We start from the raw sequence: 12,972 nt of genomic DNA, 5'->3' as shown, positions 1-12,972 counted from the left end.
CTGAGCCACGTGCTAATACCATTCTGCATAGAAGACTAGAAAAACAAGTAAGATATCTTCCCATTTCTATAGTGATAGTTTCATCAACAAGAACAAAGACTGTTAAGTAAGCAACTGGAAGTCTATTACATAATGTTTTTAGGAAACCTATATTCCTTTAGAATGACAAAAAGCCCATAACCATGAGAAGGACCTCACATTTAGTTCCCAACCATCAGAAAGGCCACACCTTGGCCCCCTAATGCACTTCAATTATCTTTCAAAGGTTTCCATTGTATAAACTATTTTGCCTGGAAATTATTTACAGTCTAGAGAATAAACAGAAATTCATCATCACATAGCATATCATAGCACCTAAGGTAGCACGACAGGAACATGAAGAAAGAGACCACCTTCACTTTGACACAGTAATTAGAAACATGATCAGAATTTCATCCAAGAAAAGGACTCTCTAAATGAAGAAATCAGAACAAGCTAAATCCCCAAGGTCAAAAAGTAAGTATAAGCAAAGGCAGTAGGAAGAGAAATAAGGTGATAGGCTCAGGAACTGTTTAGTGACACAGAGAAAGTGTCCTGAAGATACTACAAAACGATTCATGTCTTGGCAAGACACTATACCTGAAATGAACCCGCCTTTGGAGACCTAAGCCAGGGAGTGACTGCTCTCATGGGTAGTGTGATAATATTCCCTTACAGACAGTCACAATAGCCTTCTGCCAATCATGGCTATGCTGGAAGCAGTGAAGGAAAAGCAGAAGTCATTTTTCCCTTAGGGTCTCCATGAAGTGTAGGCTTACTGCCATTTTGAAGTACCTATTATGTATTGGCCACTATGCTAGTACTTCATGTATTTCTCCTATGAATCTCTACTTTGACTCAATTAGAAATAGTTTCCCCCTTCCTCTGGTGTAGAGAATGAAGCCTCATGCTATGAAATAATTTATCTATGGGTAACCCAGGCCTTCATGAGTGCAAAGTATTCAGCCTGACAGATGAAAATGCACAAATCTTCCCTGAGTCACTACTAAAATATTTGCCTTGTTAGGGTTACTGAACTTGCACTGCCTTTTTCCTTTACTTTAAAAAGAACTTGCTTCTACCTCATATCTTCTTTTTCTTATTAATATACATTGAGACACTTTGCAAATAGTTCTGAACAAAAATAATTTCTGTCTTAGGTTTAGGTTTAGGGTTAGGGTTATGTGTTAGATGAGGCCCCTACACCGTCTTCAGCTGCTGAACTTGGACCTTTTGTGTTTAGCAAACAAGTGGGTATTTGAGGTCAGCCAGGGGCGGGGAGAGCTACATAGTAGGCAACAGGTTAGTATCCAATATGTCGTTACCCTTCTGTGCCTCACAGTGTTTGGACAATTATTTGAATAGTTTATTACATTTTACCTTATTTTATTAAAAGAGTATAATATACAAAATGCAAACATTCATGGGATTAGAAGCATTTGTCTTATAACAACTATGAGAGGACAGAATTTTTTGCCTCTTCAGTTATCTTGATTGGAAACTGGATAATTTTTGTTCTGTTGTGATGAAAAATACAAAAATTATTTTTTAATTTTTTATTAATTTTAATGAGAAAGAAATAGCAATAAGACAGTTTCAAAACAGGTTAGTGGACTAGTTACATTAATTAATGCATTGCATATTATTGTCTTCATAGTAGTTATTCAGAGGAAAAATATAAAATTTAGATATGAGTAAAATTCTAGAATCATATTTTCAAAGTTATATATAAGAAATTTATATATGTGATATATATACTTATATCTCATATATGTACACACAAGCATATATATGACACACATGTCATATATATGTACATATATAAGCCATAGTGCATATCCACAGTGTTTAGCTTGGATATGATTTGTCCCCCAAATGTTCATTATTGGAAATGTGGTCTGTAGTGTGACAATGCTGGGGGGTGTTTAATGGAAGGTAATTAGGTCATAGATCTTGCAGAGGGTGGATTTGTTTCTCAGAGTGCAGGTGGTTGCCATGTGACCCCCCCACACACCTGCAAGCCAGAACTGTCCTGCTGTGTGACACCATCTGCCATGTTGTCATGTGGCCAGAGGGCCATCATGAGAAATCATAGCCATGTTGTCATCATTCCAACCCCCAGCATCGTAAGCAAAAGAAACTTCTTTTTTAAAAAAATCACCCAAGCTCTGTCCATTTTCTTATAGCAACACAAACTGGTCAAAGACACATAATTATTAATATTCTGAAATAAAATTCTTATGTGAATCTATTGTTCAACTTTCACACTTTTGATTTAAGTTTATTTTCACTAATTCATGTGCGAAAAAGGGATATCTCCCTCTTATTATCGTTACTGTTCTTCAGTCTTGTGATCCTGTATAAACAACCTTTCTCATTCTTCCTGACACCTACCTTCATCCTCTCACTCCGAACCGCCCTGCCTGCTGTTCCTCTCACATTTATCTGCAGCTTTTCCTCTCTCTGCTGCATTCCTGTTTCCATTAGTTGTTCTCTGTTTCCTTTTCCCTCACATGTTTGCCAAATAGCCAGATTATTTTTCTTCCTGGAGTGTCCTAAATGTCTTTAAGCAAAGGAATTACGAATGTAGTCAACTTTAAAAAGTAAGAACTAGAAATAAAAATAACTCATGTGTTGGCAAGGGCCCTTTGTTTCTTACTATATTATTATAGGTGAATTATTTCTTGCTCGTGCTCTCTAAACTGTAAGAACTATTATAATTCTTCTGCTTGGCATAGTCCTGATTATGCTGTTACAAAAACCAAATGCAGCATTAGAAACAATAATGTATAGTGAACAGAACGCAAAGAACACCTAGCTTCCAACCTGCTGCCTGCCCCTGGTATAATAATAAATATGGCATAATCTTCCTCATTTTAACTATAATACACAGAAAATCAAACTTAAATTCATGAGAAGTCTGAGTTGAAGACATTCAAAAAGCTCAATTACTGTATTAATTTTAGATACATATAGTATCTTGAAGTGCCAGGGAGGGGTTTTTTAAGTAGAAGACTACTTTAATAACCATATAACACTGGATTGTTAGTAGGACCTATTTGTGTATAAATAGTAAATACATATATATATATATATATATATATATATTAAAAAACACTTATTTTTTTTAGCTACACTAATATCTTCTCCACCACAACCATACTATGACAATCTCATTTAGGGGATTAATTTTCTCTCTTGTATTTTGGGAAGTGTACGTATGTGTGTGCTACTGAGCGCAGAACCTATCAACATGCCACACAAGAGCAATATTACTGAGCTACATCTCAGCCCTTGCTCACTTCAGAGTGCAGTGAGTCATTCTTTCCAAGAATGGTATCATTAGAGATTTAGGTTTTAAATTATTTTAATCCCCATAATTAGAGTTACAGGCCTTACAACTTTAGAAAGGGTTAGAAAGGGATATACTAAACTAAGATAGTATATATGTGACCTTAGCTGCAAGGGATATGGTCAAATATTGTCCTAGGCTCAATCTATCACTCTTAATTTATCATAAATAATTAGCCATTTGTTATACTGTGTATGTAGATATAGGCTTTGGTATTAGGAAACAAATCAAGATAGGACTCAAAGCCGATACTAAAAATTCATAGATTCTAAAGTGTTCAGGTACAGTATTCAATTGATATTGCTCCTACCCTTTCCAAATCTGAGGGATAAAATAAATGTAGAGCAAATGCCATGAAAAGCCCACAAGATTAAAAGTGTGATGACTTTGGTATCTGGTGTGTATAGCGTTGACTCTAAATATGTCATCTAACCTTTCTGAACCTGTCATCTAGCTACTAACATTATGAACCTTGAAACATTTTGAATATGAAGTTCAATTAGGTGTTAGAAAATGTTTTATAAGCTGCTTAGTATTAATATCTTTGAAACAGTAGATTAAAAATGAAGGAAATTTAATGTACATATTATTGTTTTAAAAATAGAACTGCTCTTGTCTTGGCTTAAAAGTAATGTTTTGCCCAATACTGGTCACCTTTTGAAAAACAAGGAATATGCTCTTCTACCTGCGGCTGACTTACAACTATTCTATACCCCTTGAAGGGGAAAGGAACATGAAAGTAGTGATTTTAGACAAATTGTCAAATCCCCCCACATTTCTGATGACTTTTTGATCATGAAAGAAGTCCTTGTCAGATAAAATGTGGAGCTTAATGTGCCTTTTCACTGAGACATCAAAAATAATTCTTAACTATGTTGAAAATTAGATCCACATTATGTTTTGTTTAAACGAGAACAAATGTTTTACAAAGAAAATGGAATAGCAGGGTCCCAAGAAATGATAGAAAACAGTTGAAGGGTAAAATTTTCTTTAATGTTTTTTCATTTTTATATGAACAAAATTTAAGATAGCAGCTATTGACCAAGCAAGATAATCTAACTGCAGAGGATCCTAGGAAATATCACCAACAAACAATTTGTTTATGGTTAGCAGAACTTTAAGTGGGGAATGAAAAAGAAGAGCAAAAGTAAATATGTAATCATTTATCTCCTACCCCAGTTCAAAAATGTAGAACTCACACTCTGACCCAAATCCCAGTCATTCCATCTTTGCTCATATCTCTTCAGAAAGTCTCCTACCTGCAGGATAGGAGGGCAATCCTTAAGCAAAAGTGCCCTGGCCTGTTCTCTGGGCCGAGACACACACTTGCTCAAACTAGGCCAATCATTTCTCAGAGGCACACAGGCTAAACTGGACAGCTATCAGCATTGAAGGTGCAAGGTCATGAAGAGTTGCCCAAATTGGTTTTATGGTCGCCCAAAGCCATACGCAAGCCTGTGGTAGGAGGGAAAAACTGTAAGCCTTGGAGAGTGGCAGCACAACTAGTTTGCCAAGAGCAAAGTGGCACAGATGTGAAACAAAGGTAAACAGAGATTAGGAAACCAAGCAGAGAGGAGAGAGACTAAGAGTGAGAAGCTAGCTGCCTAATCATGCTTGTTTTCTTTACATGGGTTCTGTTTGATATTTTAAAACAAATCTCCTTCCTTTACTTGGGCTGGCTCCAGTGTGTTTTGATTCCTCAGAACCAAAGGATACTTCAGTGAGACATTCACTCACTGGACTAGAATCAAAGATTTAAATGTAAACAAAAAACGCAAATTGAATTTCCAAAATATATACTAAATCTCCAGTGGCACTAAAAATCCTGTATTACTTATTTAATGTTTTATAACAGCTGTCTTGTAATAATTCACAACCGTAAAAATCCACCCTTCTTTCCCTGCCCCTTAGGTTTTTAAAATCTCATCAAGTGTCCAGATCTAGTGCACAAGTTTTGAGCAGCTTTATCCACAAAGACAAAAGCAAGGACACTACAGCAATACAGGAAAATGTGACGGTTGACAGCCAAGCAGCAGAGAAAACAAAACTCTATAAATAGGAGCACAATAATTCCAAAGAATAAAGAGCAATCTAGGGCCATAAAGAGTGTTTTTGGAAGGCTCTTTGGTTCTGCAGAATAGCTTTTATTACATCTAATATTAGGAGAAGGAGTTCTATGGAAGGAAGAAAGCAAGGGGCTCAGGCTCTCGGGGCTCATGGGAACCCAGGCGAGGCCAAAGCCCCACGCCTTCGAAAACCGAAGCTGGACTCAGCTTCCCCTCCTTCTAAACTTGTCAGTGGCTTTCAACCGTTCCTCTGCCTGCCCCTGAGCAGCTTCCTCCTTATTTCTTAAGAATTAACACAGTAGAGGCTCCACACCGAATTTAACCCTCAGAGTCATTTTGGGCGTTTTGTTTGGCTGGCCAGATGCCCTCTTGTTGTTTAGAACTCGCAACCTCTGGGCGTGGCCTGCACGTGAGGTCCGGGGTCCTTGCCACGCCCCTTAGCTTCGCCACGCCTCTTCTCCTTTTCTCTGGGCGGGCAGACAGCAAGAGGAATCTGAGGGTGTCACACCCTGCTCTCTGTTTTCTACCTCACAGCTTCTGCTTATAACAATATCTGGCTTCTCAGAACTGCTTTTTCGGTCTTTTTAATTCCTACTGCCGACTTCTAATTCCCAATACAAATTCCCTAAAGGGAGAGGTTGAAACATCTCTCGTTTGAGAATAAGCATTTCCCATTTGTGCAGCATGCAGGAAGCTGGCCAGCCAATGGGAGAGCAGCTGTGGGTCACGAGGCCGTTCTTCGCCCAATCAGACGGGGCCTCACACCTGTCCAGGGCCTACCAGCCTGTGGGCAGTACCATCACCTGTAGGGTTGAGGGAAAGATAGTGTACAATTGTCCAGTGCGATGGGTTAGCGACATCTCAGAGAAAACCTGAGAGAATGGCCTCTAGCTTGCGTCCCCAAATAATTAACACCTGTGATACTGATGCTGCATATTTAAGAAAATCAAAATTGTGTTCTTTCCCTTTGTAAGGAAACAGTGATCTATATATTTTGGGATAATTTTCACTGAAAATGATAAAAGTACAAATATTAAAAGGTATCGATTATGTACTTAACATACTTGGGGATCTTTGAATATTTTTTAAGTTTCCTTTTTCTTTGAAACAGGAATTTGTGCTAGAAACCTAAGAACATAACCACGTAATATTTTCTAATCTTGATTCTTCCACTTACTAGCTAGCAGATTCTTCAGTAATTCAGTGGCTCAATTTCCTCATCTGCAAAATAAGAATAACAACAATACTGAGCTCTCAGTGTTATCAGATAAAATATGAAAATCCAAATAAAACCTTCAGAACGGATGCCTGGTTCATAATTAAGTGCTGTAATTTGTTAACTATTGGTATCACTGCTGCTTTTGTTGTTCTATTACATAACAAGGGAGCTGTGTACTAATATATTAGTAATTTTTTATAGTTCTGATAGTGATATATATATATATATATATATACATATATACTGTTTTCTCTGACATTGTGTTCCAACTCTGTCATACAAGTTCAGCATTACATTTCCAAACAAAACAAATTTCAAACAAAACAGATCAAACTGCTTTATCATCTAGCAACAATATTTTGTTCAGCTTGTTTTAACCTTAGTGGTCTGTTTACCCTCTTACTTATCTTGGTGCCTACACAGAGAGGCTACCTTCAGAATAGCCTCCAATGCAGACCGTTGTCAGTTTGAAGGTAAACAGCTTTGAAAAACCAACAAAGGCTACAACTGATGCCAAAGCACTGATCTAATGGCAGTCTCTTTGGAGTCTCTGTCCTGCTTCAGGATGACTTCCTGCCTGGAAATAAGACAGGAAAGCGCTGAATGGGTGCGTGCCAAAGGGGCTGGGACCTGAAAGGAGTAGGACTTGGTGAAGCCATCAGAATCACGTAGGGAGCTTTAGAAAACACACTGGGCTTTCTGTCTCTTTAGGCTAAGGAAAATCTAGGGCTCAGGGTCAAACAGGGGAAAGGAAAGCACAATCAGCCATATTTTTGTAAAGTTCTCTAAATGCTTATAATGTACAGCCAGGGTTGAAAATTGCACTATTCTGGGTCTTTCTCTAATTTGCTTCTGCAACTGACTACTATTCAGAAAAGAGGCTACCAAGGAAAGGTAGAAGAAAGGAGAAAAGAAGACACTGCCCAAAACCTGTTCATCACAGCAGTTTACCAGGCCTTGCTGTGTACTCAGAACTGTGCAGACACAGAGTGAGAAGTCACTGCCTGTGTTTACAGAGCTTTCAGAGTAGGGAAGTGAAATTAACATGTGAACATGGGGGCAGAAGCGTGAAGCAGTGTGTGTGGCTGTGGCTGAGAAAACATGCGGAGGAGGTTCAGGCAGAGCAAGGTAGAGAGGCAGTGTGGAGGAGTGAAATCTCCTGACGAGGAGCAGAATTTGGGCCCAAAAGGAACATGAAGAAGTACATGACGAGCATAGTGAAGAGAATAAGAGAAGTCAAAGAAACTGCATGGTTGAGTGGAGGGGTGACAAGACCACTGCAGTGGAGGATGTTTGCTGGAGGACATTCAAGCAGGAAATACTTGAATGATTTCAGTAGAGGAAACCAAATTATAGAGGACCAGAATGCTAGTCAGAGTAACTTTAACAGCATGCAATAGAGGCTAGGCAGCCGGTGTGGAGTCTCAAGAGAAAAGACACTATTTCTGGATAATCTAAATGAATATTGAAGGAAAACAGGCTGAATGATAGCTTGCTATAGTAATCCCAACCTCAGGGAGGGGGGTGAGGTCTGCACAGTCGCAGTAGAAATAGATAAGGAAAGGGGGGAAATCCTAGAAATACAAATGTCTTTGTGTCATTTTGATTCAACATTTTTTAGAGATTATATATGAACATTATAAAGTTGGAGGAATTACAGAAAAGTAACAGGAGGAAGAAAAATATACATTGTTTCTCTAAACATAACCACTGTTCCGACATATTTCTTGCAGTTTTCCTCATATATTATACGGTTATGATTATCTGTGTAAGTAAGTGTTGTATCTTGCCTTCAATATAATAGTGCAAACATCTTCCCATGTAGCTTTCAGCTGTTATAGCTATGTGACCTTCGTTGGTGATGGGTGACCGTGATTTACTTACAGGACCGCAGATTTCAAATTGCTTTCAATTTTCTCTGCTAAAACCAGTGTTCTGCAGAACATAACTTTGCACCAATCTTTTTCTATTTTGACAGTAACATCCACAGGCTACATTCTTAGACATGTCATTACAAAATAAAGATGAAAAGATCTTACTACTGTTTCCTTTGTGAGAAATTGTTTTCCCAAAGTACGGGTACAATTTGTCCTACTGCCAACAGGGTATAACAATGTTGAATTCTCTTAGTTGCTAGTTTTTTAAAACAAAAAAGAATCTAAATGGTATATTTCTGATTATTTATAAAGCTGAATTTTTTGTGTGCTTACTGGCAACTTGTATTTTCTCATTTATAAAGGACCTGTTTAGTTTTCTCTTCCCATCATAGAAATGGTGAGAAAAAACAAATTCTAACACTTAGCAATACACTAAGAATGAAAAGGAAAAGAATTTAAAGGTGTGATGTTCTTGGAATATAGAAACAAGGCAAAGCAAAAGAAGAAAACACTAATAAACAAAATAAAAAAGTAAATAATTTAGGAAGAAATTGTAACACATGTTACAGAAAAGAGGCTAATGTTCATAAAACAGCTTATACCAACTAATAAAGGTCACCAACCTAATAAAAAACAGACAAAGGGGATGAACAAAAAGTCCTAGAAAAGCAAATTCAAATGAGTTTTAGATAGGAAAAACTACTCAATTTCACTCATAATAAAATGTGCAAGTTAAAATTAAAATAAGATTATTTTTTCATCTTACAAAGTCCAAAATTATTTCATTATATACTCTATTAAAGAGGATATTGGAAAACAATCATTCATAAATTTTATATAAAACTGCCTTATCAAAGTGTTTATTTTTTTATTTTTTATTTCTTCAAAGTGTTTATTATGGTGTCTCAAGTCTGTAATCCCAGCACTTGGGAGGCTGAGGCAGGAGGATTACCATGGGTTTAAGACCAGCCTGAACTACATACATAGCAAGACCCAGTTTCCCCCCAAAAAAATGATTTATGTATAATTTTGGAAGACAGCTGAACCATATTATCATTGTGGAAAATATAAATATCCCTTGGCTCAGTAATTCCACTTCTAGGAATTTATCTTACAGTGCAATTTAAAATATGCATGAAATAGTACATAACCCAAATAATGCTTGCACATATATTTGTAGGAGCGTTATATAGGAAACAATCTGAGAAACACAAACAGGACATTATTTAAGTAATATATGTTATATCTGTATAATTGGATAGTGTGCCAGCATTAAAAAAAAGAAAGAAAGAAAAACAGGGTGGCTTTGTAAATGCTCATAGTTTTTGTGCAAGATATATTCCTGGCCAGGTATGATGGCACACACCTATAATCCCAGCATTTGGGAGGCTAAAGCAGGAGGATTGCTGTGAGTTTGAGGTCGGCTTGGGTTACAAAGTGAGTTCAAGTCTACCCTGAACTGCATAGTGAAACCCTGCCTCAAAAGCACATACAGAGAAAAAAAAAAAAAAAGACATATTCTTGAGTAAAAAAGTACAAGATCAAAAGCAAGCACTCTGTAGAAAGATAGGTAGGGCTGGGGGGGATTTACATACATTTTCTTCTCGTGCACTGACTTGCTTCAGCTTGATATGTAAGAAATTAATTATAGTATAGTAGTTGCCTAGGAAATAGCAGCTGAAGGGAATGGGAGCTGAGGAACAGGGGTTAAAAATAAACTGTACTCTACCCTTTTGTTCCTTGCAAATTTTACACCATACATTTTTTTTCTGTTCTGAGATTCCTTGAAAGTAGTCACAGTGAGGAACTGTGACTACGAAGAAAATCACTATAGTGTAGATCTTGAACGTCTCCAAGGCCCATGTGTTAAAGCCTGGCTCTCTGGGTGGGGCTCACAGGAGATGGTAGAATCTTTCAGAGGAGGAACCTAGCAGAATGTCCTTAGGCCATAAGGCTGTGCCTTTGAAGGGGACAGGAGGATCCCTGTCTCTTCCTCGGCCTCACTCTTTTTGCTCCCATGGTAGCTTTGCTGCCATGATGTGCTGCCCCATCAGAGGCCCATGGCAAGGGGGCCTTGATCTTGGACTGATACTCTCAAAAGTGAGCCAACATAAATCTCTTCTCTTTTTAAATTGATTATCTCAGGTATTTTGTCATAGTGACAGAAAGCTGATTAGCACAAGAATAATGATGGCTTTTCTCCGTTATATAAAATCAAGGTTCCGAAGGACAGATGCTTGGATTCTTTCCCACTAGAGGTTCTAATAAACCTCACTGCATCAGTCAGTGCTTTCCCTGGACTGCAAGCCCAAGATGGTGAAGGCTGTGAATGTGGCTCTCCCAGCTGAATCACCAGCTCCCAACCTATATGAGGGGTTGGGAGACTTAAATATGTCTTAGATGACTGCTACAATTTTACTCCAAAGAGCAGAAAAGAGTAGAAGCTTCAGAGAGAAATGGAAAGATGAATGAGAAAGGAAGCCTCAGAGACAAAAGCATTTAGGAAATTTAAAAAACCGGAGGGGGTTCCCCTGAGAAACGGACACTGCAAGGAAGTCAGAGTCCAGAAGGACGGGGTGAGCGCCTCAGAACCCGTCTGTCCCTTTCACATGATGTGTGTCTACAGAAAACGTACAAAGGGGACTGTGGGAAGAGATGGAGCCCGAGAGGTGGGCAGGGACCAAGTTTCACTGAGCTTTAGAAGCCATAGAACAAAGAAGAATGAAAGAATTAGAAATTGAAAGGACAGCAATACTATTCAGTCTACTTCGGCTTCAACAGAGATAAAAATCAAATGGAGAATTTATTGGCTTGTATAACTGGAAATTCCAGAGACTCAACTATGTCATCAGGAGATTACTTCTTATCAACCCCCTCTGTCCATTTTTCTATGTTGACTTGATTCTCTTGGAGACTTCTTCCACGTGTTGGCTTCTGACAACTTCAGCTCTGCCATTATCAGATAAGCAGCACCAGCAGTTTCTAACAGTTCTAGTAAAAATCTTAGAACTAACTTGTATTGGACAGCTTGGTCACGTCCCAACCACTTACCACTGTGCAAAGCACTCATAGGCCGGGCAAGGGCCATAGGAGCACCCCATAGGTCATAACTTTAATCTTAGGAACCACGAGTGAGAGAGAAAGGGAATGGACCCCCGGAGAAACCAGGATAATGTTTCCAAAGACACAATTGTTGAGCAGGTAAAAAGAATAGTAATAGTAGTCGCTATGAACAAAAACAAAAACAAAACTCAAATGTAGCAAGTTCCTTCTTTAAGATAAAAGTTAGAAAAAAAAAAGAATAAAAGTTAGAAATAATCTTTGGAGGGAAATAAGTGAAGATAGTAGAAAAGATTGGGGAAATTCAGGAACAAATTCTGAAAGAAATGGGAATAGATGGTGTTTAGGTAGAAAAACTGAGATAGGAAAAGCTTGTGAACTCAGACCTAAGAAGGATCTTGGAGCTATCTGACATCTCCAACTTTTCTATCTGACCCTTTCCCCTCCAAAAAGCAAAAATCATACACACAAATTAGAATCTCTTACCAAACCATTCAAACTCTACTTCAACATGATTAGTAACAGAGAGTTCAGGATTTTAGGAAGTATTTACATTTATTTTCACACAAATCTGGTTCTTTAAAATGCCTGCTTTTCATTGAGCTGAAATCTAGTTCTCAATTTGCCCTCAAGATAAACAAACTATAAATTGACTTTTTTTAAGCTTAAAATATTTTACATGTTGGAAGACACTTCATTTGTGCCCCCGTCTTTTCTCTTTGGGCCAAGCACAACCAGTTCTTTTGACCACATAGCTAGTGACATAGTTTCCAGATTTTTCTGTGGCCTACTTCTTTCTTAGGATTCATGATCATTTATATATGGCTCTCTTTAAAATATGTTTAAATATAAACTTCCAGATAAGGTCTGGCCACTGCTGAGTTTGGTATGGCCATTGAAGAAGCGTATCTGAATATATTTCTCATACGATTTATGATTTAATTTCCCTTTTTAAAAATATTGTATCATAACTCATTCATTTTGAACTTGTGACCACAAAATCTCAAGGTCTTTCTTGTGAACGGTCACCAAGTCTAGTCTTTTATAATTATGTAAGTAGTATATATTGAGCCAACAGAATGGAATGTTCTACTTTTTTCTTTTAAGTCTCTTCTTGTTTCCTTCAGACTCCATCCTGTCACTTATCCTGCCAAAATGCGACCCTTTATAACCAAGTAATATAAAGCCTGTAGACTTTCTTATAAACAGAGACAACCCTCCTGCATTCCATTAGCTCAACTGGCCTTTTGGCTTCAGCACTAACTCTCCTGTCTGAATTCTGAATAATCTGGTTTCTATTCCTTACTAATTCTTTGGTCGTATATTTCAGCCTCTCCAACTGTGTGTGTGTGTGTGTGTGTGTGTGTGTGTGTGTGTGTG

This window comes from Octodon degus, unplaced genomic scaffold (genome assembly GCF_000260255.1).
Source record: "Octodon degus isolate 3935 unplaced genomic scaffold, OctDeg1.0 scaffold00118, whole genome shotgun sequence".
Lineage (NCBI taxonomy): Eukaryota > Metazoa > Chordata > Mammalia > Rodentia > Octodontidae > Octodon > Octodon degus.
The sequence above is the reverse complement of the archived record's forward strand: the minus strand, read 5'-3'. Positions refer to the sequence as shown.